Source organism: Stylophora pistillata, chromosome 8 (assembly GCF_964205215.1).
Source record: "Stylophora pistillata chromosome 8, jaStyPist1.2, whole genome shotgun sequence".
Lineage (NCBI taxonomy): Eukaryota > Metazoa > Cnidaria > Anthozoa > Scleractinia > Pocilloporidae > Stylophora > Stylophora pistillata.
In genome coordinates, this window is record NC_142526.1 from 30158523 (window position 1) to 30167347 (window position 8825).

The 8825-nt window shown below is 39.3% G+C and overlaps 1 long non-coding RNA gene across 6 annotated transcripts; it reads right to left on the reverse strand.

Moving 5' to 3' along the window:
• Positions 1 to 995: 995 nt before the first annotated feature.
• LOC148725810 (uncharacterized) lies at positions 996 to 6577 on the reverse strand. 6 transcript variants are annotated; one of them, XR_015990935.1, is made up of 3 exons: positions 6525 to 6577; positions 5847 to 5937; positions 996 to 5250 (listed from the first exon to the last, which is right to left on the reverse strand). It is a non-coding gene; the product is annotated as an uncharacterized LOC148725810 (long non-coding RNA). The 6 variants fall into 6 exon arrangements; XR_015990932.1 differs by having other exon boundaries at positions 6462 to 6557; XR_015990936.1 differs by having other exon boundaries at positions 5847 to 5962; positions 6525 to 6556.
• Between the last annotated feature and the right edge of the window lie 2248 nt (positions 6578 to 8825).

The following is an 8825-nucleotide window of genomic DNA, read 5'->3' on the forward strand; positions in this document are numbered from 1 at the left end:
GAAATCTACATTTGCATAATCCCACATGTTATTGTGGAGGAAGGATCGAAATGTTTACATTCCAACACGTACACAAATTTTGCTCTTGCAGATTTGCAAGCAATGAAACTTGAGAATATTAGCTATCCAACAAGAGAAAACCGTGCGGGCATTTCTATCGTTCCACAGGGGTCTGCACCCTGCTGGTAAGCGATTGTGTGCTTTACGGCAAAGCGAAAAGACGTGAACACCGTCTGATTGCAAAACTTATTCTAGAAAAATGAGACTTTTGTTAAGTCTAATTTAAGACAAAATATGAGCAGATATTTATATTCAAAGTTACGACGATGTCAGTTGCTTTATTGTAAACAACGAACAAAATTCTGATTGATGTATGATAATTGAACAATTGTCTACGGCTACCGCGTATCCCATCACCCTGTATTTTTAACTAAGATAACCCACTTACAGTACGTATTTCGAGCCGTTGCTTTATTTTACTTTTTTTTTTGGTGTTGTCTCTTTTTATGAGGAACAAACGAACGATGTTTCCTCCGGAAAAGGTTTGCGGAAAAATTCGAAAATTTCCGCTGTGTTTTCGGGCAAAACAGGATGCACTAACAATCCGTCCGGAGGAAGTTGTCGCGCGTCGCTTCCGAGCTCGCCCAATATCGATTTCGACTGAGTAGTATGATGATAAGGAAACAGAGAGGGAAAAGCGATTCGTTGACACTCATAAATTTGTACAGATCTACGGACATTTGCAGTTTTCCGTTTTAAGCCAGGAGATATAACGAGCACTGACCTTTGAATGTATTTTTTGTAAGGATTACTGGGAATAAAGCTGTCTTCTCTGGAAAGCTGGTATGTTTGTTTTTTTTGTGGATTTGCCGAGGCACTTTAGTCAGAATTAGCCTTTATTTTTGCCCTAAACAGGCAGAGCTTTCAGATTGTGTCTTCATCAAGAGGGAAAGCCCTGAAATTTATCGAGACTCACAGAAAACTATCGGAGCGAATATTGTGAACGCACTGAATTATGATTGTAATCATGCCAACAGAGAGCAACTGCGATGATGATGAGGTTATTTATACTCGGATGAAAATGAGGCTTGTTCGGTCTCTAGCAGTAGAGATGCTAATATACCGAGAAAAATATATGAATATAAATTACAGAGTTTAAAAATAATATAAGCCTAAATATAATTAACAATTATACGCCGAAGGCGAGGTGAATATTTATTCACCTCATTAATGTGAATATTTATTCACATTCATTATTACACGACTCGGGCAGTCAGAGGGCCAATAACTAAAATCAACCAATCAAAGTGCTCTATTGGCGGTCAATATTTTCTAAGTATTGGACCGGGCACTGTCCCGAATGGTCCCGAATGATACCGCACGTGTGTCCCTTTGAACTTCAGTCGTATAATAAATCTCTTATTAACCAAGCTTCCTCGGGACCGTACTGGAAGAATATCGATCCTCGGTCTTTTTTGTACGGACCTCGCTGCGCTCGTTCCGTACTGTCAAGGCCTCGGGCCGATATTCTCCTGGTACGGCCCTCGCGCTTGGTTAATAAGATATATCTATTTACCGAACCTGAGGCGAATAATTGTTTTAGTATAATTTCAGAGTTGAACAACAGAGAAATTTCTCAAATCATAACATTTATGACAGAGAAATTTAACATTTATAACAGAGAAATTTCTCAAATCATAACATTTTAGTAACATTTATTAACATTTTATCTTAACATTTAACATATATAAACCGCGTGGAACGGTTCATATAGCGTCATATAAGGAACCGCTCGACCAATGAGATTGCTGGAAACTCTTTGCTCAGCTCTGAATATATACTAAATGATGTTATAAATGATGATGATATAAAATTACAAATTACTTAGTTTTCTTATCTCATTCCTGAAAGGGCCAAATTCGGCCATTAATCTTAGCTTATCAGGTAATGCATTCCAAGCCTTAGCAGCAATGTATGAAGTCGATTCAAGGCTGTAAGTTGTGGTCTTAGCTACAGGTAAAACAAATTTGTTTTTGCCCCTAAGATTTTTCTTATTTTCTCTTACTTGAAATAACCGTATTGAATATACTGAGGCATATTATTATAGAAGGCTTTAAAAATTATTAAAAGCATACCTTGTTTCCGTCTACAACTTAATGAGTAACCAATCTTATAACATAGACCATCATATCCGTTGGAAAAGTCATTACACACGTATCTAAAGTTGGCAAAATACCAGGAATGGTTTAACAACTGTTAACTTTATGCACAAGTACGACACAATAAACACAAAACGTAAGTGAAGAAAATGGCGTGTGAAAGTGTAAACTTGCTTTACCAAGAGAATAAACAAACTCTGTACTTTATACAAAATGAAGCTATTCTGGTAAAATATTCCAGCTTCCCACTCATATTTTGGAAAGTATTCACGCCAAAGCCAACTGGAATTGGAAAGCTAAAATTCTGGGAAATTAAATTCAAAGCGACTTTTTTCAGAGTTCGGACGTTGTGCTGTTATTTGTGATTGTAGTAAGGTAATTATTAGTTATTTATTACAATTTAATGGCTCAGTTAAAGCAAATAAAGTTATAAAGTAAAAGCGTAAAGAAAAGAAACGCCATATGTATAATCCGTAAAGGAATCCAAGTCCCCATCTGAAAACAGATCACCAAAGTTAAATAGGCTAAAAATATATTACACATGTTTCAAACTAGAAATAATTATTATAAAAATTCCATGGAAAATATTAATTAGATATATTATCCACTAAATACTTCTTAACTCCTGCCTTAAAACTATTTACACTTGCTGCTCTACGAGTATCAAAGGGCAAAGATTCCAGGAATCAACTATCCTGTGAAAAAAAACTATATTTGAGAGGATTTGTTCTTGCGTATTTCTTCTTTAAAGATAAATTATCATATTTCCTAAATGAACAATGGTCAGCATCCGAGTAAAAATCAACATAAGAGTCAATCAGATATTAATGTCAATAATTCCGTTGAGGGCTTTATAAATGTAACGTCAGCTAAAAATCTTCTATTTTCTTATGATATCAAACTTAACTTCTTTAGACGAGCCTCATAATTGTCCTCAGTCTTTAATATGAATTTGGTTGCTCTTTTTTGTACTTTTTCAAGCTTTTCTGTGTTCTTTTTGGTGAAGGGTGACCATACCACAGAGAGGTATTCAACAATTGATCGTACCAATGCGCAGTGGAGAGTTCTCAGTGTGTTTGAGTCATCCAGTCCTCTGCATGTTCTTTTGATTAGCCCTAGCGTTCTGTTTGCTTTGGACACAATAATATCAATGTGCGAATTCCAATTCAAGTGTTCAGTAGTTCTTACCCGCAAGTCTTTGAATTCTTTAACTTCTTCCAAGGTATGGAATTATCCAAGGAAAAATCAGAGACATTAGGTTGTTTTCTCTTTGTTATTCTCATGATTTTACATTTTTTGACATTAAAGTCCCGTAGAATTGCGAATGCCCCACTGGTAAAGATTATCTAGGTCCTGTTGAAACAAACATTGATCGCTAGCATCATCGATGATTCTTGAACATTTGCAGTCGTCAGCGTATATCGCTATAGCATTTCCGGGGAGAACTGCGTCGGGCAAGTCACTTATAAATATTACGAAGAATAACGGCCCCAATATGGAGCCTTGTGGGACTCCAGAAGTAACCGCTGACCAGGTAGAGGAGACTCCATCTAACACAACTCTTTGCCAACGATTTCTCAGATAACTTTCACACCACAATAATAATGAACCAGAAATTCCAAAACTGCAGAGCTTTTGTAGTAGAACTAAATGATTTACTCCGTCAAAAGCCTTGGAGAAATCTAGAAACGCAACATCCATTTGACGTCCTTCTAAAAACCGCCTCCCGGTTAGCTCAACTGGTATAGCGCTGGACTGTTGTGCGGGAGGTCGAGAGCTCGACTCCGGCCGGACCAACACTCAGGGTCTTTAAATAACTGAGAAGAAAGTGCTGCCTTTGTAATAATATCTGCAAATGGTTAGACTTTCTAGTCTTCTCGGATAGGGACGCTAAATGGAGGTCCCGTCTCGCAAGCCCTTATATGTGATAAAAATTGTGGGACGTTAAAGAACCTACACACTCTTCGAAAAGAGTAGGGCACGTAGTGCCCGGTGTTGTGGTCTATCTTTATGTAGTGTCTAATCTAGGGTGAATTGGGGAGGGAAGGTGAGATCAATACATGGACTGAAGAGGCTGCATATTGCGCCTGATGAATTCTGACGTCCGATCTCACCTTAACTGATTGTAAAGCGCGACTGATTATCTATATAGTAGTTTGCGCTATATAAATGTTAAATTTTTGTTGTTGTTGTTCTATTTGCAAAATTGTAACCTCGAACTGGGATTTTTATCGTGGAAAACAAGATTACTCGAATCGACAGTATGTTGACAGTTTAATTCTCATTCACCTCACAGAAACATTTAGGTTTTGCTCTATTGCAGTTTAGCCTCCGACCTACTTTTGCGATTTCGTCTCCGGAATAAAACAAGTTCGTCTCCACTTCTATCAGTTCGTCCTCAAATATTTTAACTTGTTTCCTAGAGGCAGAGCGCATTCCGTTTATGTCGAAATCATAATATATTTCTATTCACATGCAGTTTTCTTTTTCTGAATCAAAGGCACGCTAAATCGCTGTGAAACGCCCGACGGCACTCGAGTAGAATGGTCTTCTGATATCGGTGATCGCACGACACGGTTAGTAATTGGCACGGCCATCGAAATTTGTTTGGATGTGGATCACGACGTTTTGACTGCATACTGCGAGTCTTCTTCATCATCGCCTGAACGTGCAGCTGAAGAAGAATCGCAGTATGCAATTGAAACGTTGGGATTCCCATCCGAGGTTATCCGAACACAAACGGTCATTCTTTATATGAAAAGTATACTCACTACAGTGACAAACCACAATTTTTATAAAGTTCTTGAAGAGATCCTCACGCGCCCTTAGCGGCGTTAAATGAAAGTGGACGGCAAACGAAATAAACAAAGTGCAAATTACACAAACCAGGACAAAGCGGCGCACCTGTAATTTATTCGTAATGCAGCCGTGACTTTAACCTATCTTTCAGTACTGTAGTGCTATATGGCATTATTGTGGAGCACGGAATTCTAATAAGCTAGAGATAGTTAATAAGCGAGTGCTTCGACTAGTCCTCGGAGACAGATAAAGTTCGTATTCATCTTTACTGAACAGGCTTGATATGGTATCACTAACAGATAAAAGAGTCCAGGACATATTAACTATGGCTTACAAAGGCCTTTACAACATGGCTCCTGGGTATATCACATCACTTCTCAAAGAGCGCAGTCAAAGTGCATATGATTTAAGGGGTAAAAGGAAATTACAGATACCAGCGGTGAAGATCGACCACAACCTTTGGACTTCACTCTTTCAGGTATCTTATTGCCTCTGCATGGAATAGCTTATCGATCAGATGAACTAAGAATGTCGGACACTCTAGCTGCTTTTAAACATGCCATTAGGAGTTATATATCTAGTGGGGATTAGTATATAATTATTAGCATTTTTATATGAGGTTTTATGTCTTTCGATTTAAAACTTATTGTCATTTGTTTTGTATGTTCGGAGATACTCGCACATCTAGTGCTATTCATCATGAAATCCGAATGGAAATAAAGTTTATGTATGTATGTATGTATGTATGTATGTATGTATGTATGTATGTATGTATGTATGTATGTATGTATGTAGATAGATTTACATAATGTTTATCTAATAGTTTTTTACACCTGGCATGGAATCCCGGATTAGATAAAGGTGTTATTTGACTTCATGCAAACTTACCTATCATAGGTTGACTAGCATTGTGCGCGCACTTCATCAAATTCCCATTCCCCCAAGCGGATAATCTGGTCTCGTTTGATCGCTTGTTTACCTAAAATAGTCGACGAAAAATTCGTCTGTTTGAAAAAACCACAAAAAATACAATCAAAAGCGAAAACCGCATGCAAAACTGTCAAAACCGATAAATTTTCACATTAAAGTTATCGAAAACCTAATTGATCCGATGCAGTGGTGACGAGAGGAGCATATAGAGGTTTCGCGGCTGTTCGAGATGAGTAGAGGCGCATAATTGCCGCTAAGACCGGAACAACAATAGGGAAAACTTAAAAACACCTCGGATACCGTATCTATCCAAAAACCATTGATATTTTTGAAAAAAGAAAAACAACAAAAAACCGAAAACCAGATGCTAAAAAACGGAAAATCCGCGAACGCGAAGTTTTTTGGCACAAAAACCGCAACAACCGATCTGAAAAGTAGCCAAAACCGCAAAACCGAAAATCTCAATGACCCCGTCGTTGTTGTTTTTCTCACTATGTATTCACTTCGCATGTAGATCACGAAGTTTCGACTGCATACTGCTAGTCTTCTTTATCCCCTGCAGATAAAACTCACCTTATGCAGTCGAAACTTCGTGATCTACTTCGTAAGAGATCACGTTGTGACAAACGATCATACCTCATGTGAGAAGTGTCTTCACCACGATTCCGTGACGTGAAACCGCAAGATTATCGGATCATTATCAATAGCTGGGAACAGACCCTTATATAAAACTACCATGACATTTTATTCAAAACCCCCTTATGTAAATCATCATCGCTACATAGCGACAATATAGAGGTACAAATATAAAACCCCTGGATTTCAAGCACGGTTCTGACCTTCACGATCGACGATCGATATCAACATCTGCGCGCAGACCCCTAGATGTAACATTTTACCATCGCAATAAACAACTGGACACACGTTTAACATGGATGTGACATTTTAAGTTCAATTAATCAATATCAACATCTGGGCACAGAATACGCACTGTATGTACGATCAACACAGACCCCTAACCGTAAGATACTAAGATAAGTAGCAACATCTGCCTACAGCTCATCATGTAAGACACATTGATTAAAACCCGTGGATGTAAGAAACAACGAACAATATCAACATCTGGGCATAGCCCACTCGTGTAAGACACACTGATATAAAACCCTGAACGTAAGGACCAACGATCAATATCAACATCTGGGCATAGCCCATTCGTGTAAGACACACTGATATAAACCCCTGAACGTAAGGAGCAACGATCAATATCAACATCTGGGCACAGCCCATTCGTGTAAGACACATTGATGTAAACCCCTGAACGTAAGGAAGAACGATCAATATCAACATCTGGGCACATTCTTTCATATAAAACACACTGATATAAACCCCTGAATGTAAGACCCCTGATTGTAAGAACCCCTGATTGTAAGAACCCCTGATTATAAGACCCCTGACTGTAAGACCCCTGATTGTAAGAACCCCTGATTGTAAGAACTCCTGATTTTAAGAACCCCTGCCTGTAAGACCCCTGATCGAAAGAACCCCTGACTGTAGGAACCCCTGATTGTAAGAACCTCTGCCTGTAAGACCCCTGATTGTAAGAACCCCTGATTGTAAGAACCCCTGATTTTAATACCCCTGATTGTGAGAACCCCTGATTGTAAGACCCCTGATTGTAAGAACCCCTGATTGTAAGACCCCTGTTTGTAAGAACCCCTGACTGTAAGACCCCTGATTGTAAGAACCCCTGATTGTAACAACCCCTGAATGTAAGAACCCCTGATTGTAAGAACCCCTGACTGTAAGAGCCCTGATTGTAAGAACCCCTGATTGTAAGAACCCCTGATTTTAAGAATCCCTGATTGTAAGAACCCCTGACTGTAAGACCCCTGATTGTAAGAACCCCTGATTCTAAGAACCCCTGATTCTAAGAACCCATGATGGTAAGAACCCCTGACTGTAAGACCCCTGATTGTAAGAGCCCCTGACTGTAAGACCCCTGATTGTAAGAATCCCTGATTGTAAGAACCTCTGATTGTAAGATTTCCTGACTGTAAGAACCCCTGATTGTAAGAATCCCTGATTGTAAGAATCCCTGATTGTAAGAACCCCTGATTGTAAGAATCCCTGATTGTAAGAACCTCTGATTGTAAGATTTCCTGACTATAAGAACCCCTGATTGTAAGAATCCCTGATTGTAAGAACCCCCGATTGTAAGAACCCCTGACTGTAAGAACCCCTGATTGTAAGAACCCCTGATTGTAAGAACCCCTGACTCTAAGAACCCCTGATTGTAAGAACCCCTGATTGTAAGACCCCTCATTGTAAGAACCCCTGACTGTAAGAACCCCTGATTGTAAGAACCCCTGATTGTAAGACCCCTGTTTGCAAGAACCCCTGATTGTAAGAACCCCTGATTTTAAGAACCCCTGATTGTAAGAACCCCTGATTGTAAGACCCCTGATTGTAAGAACCCCTGATTGTAAGAACCCCTGATTGTAAGACCCCTGATTGTAAGAACCCCTGATTTTAAGAACCCCTGATTGTAAGAACCCCTGATTGTAAGACCCCTGATTGTAAGAACCCCTGATTGTAAGAACCCCTGATTTTAAGAACCCCTGATTGTAAGACCCCTGATTGTAAGAACCCCTGATTGTAAGAATCCCTGATTGTAAGACCCCTGATTGTAAGAACCCCTGATTGTAAGAACCCCTGATTTTAAGAACCCCTGATTGTAAGAACCCCTGATTGTAAGACCCCTGATTGTAAGAACCCCTGATTTTAAGAACCCCTGATTGTAAGAGCCCCTGATTGTAAGACCCCTGATTGTAAGAACCCCTGACTGTAAGACCCCTGATTGTAAGAACCCCTGACTGTAAGACCCCTGATTGTAAGAACCCCTGATTGTAAGAACCCCTGATTGCAAGAACCCCTGAT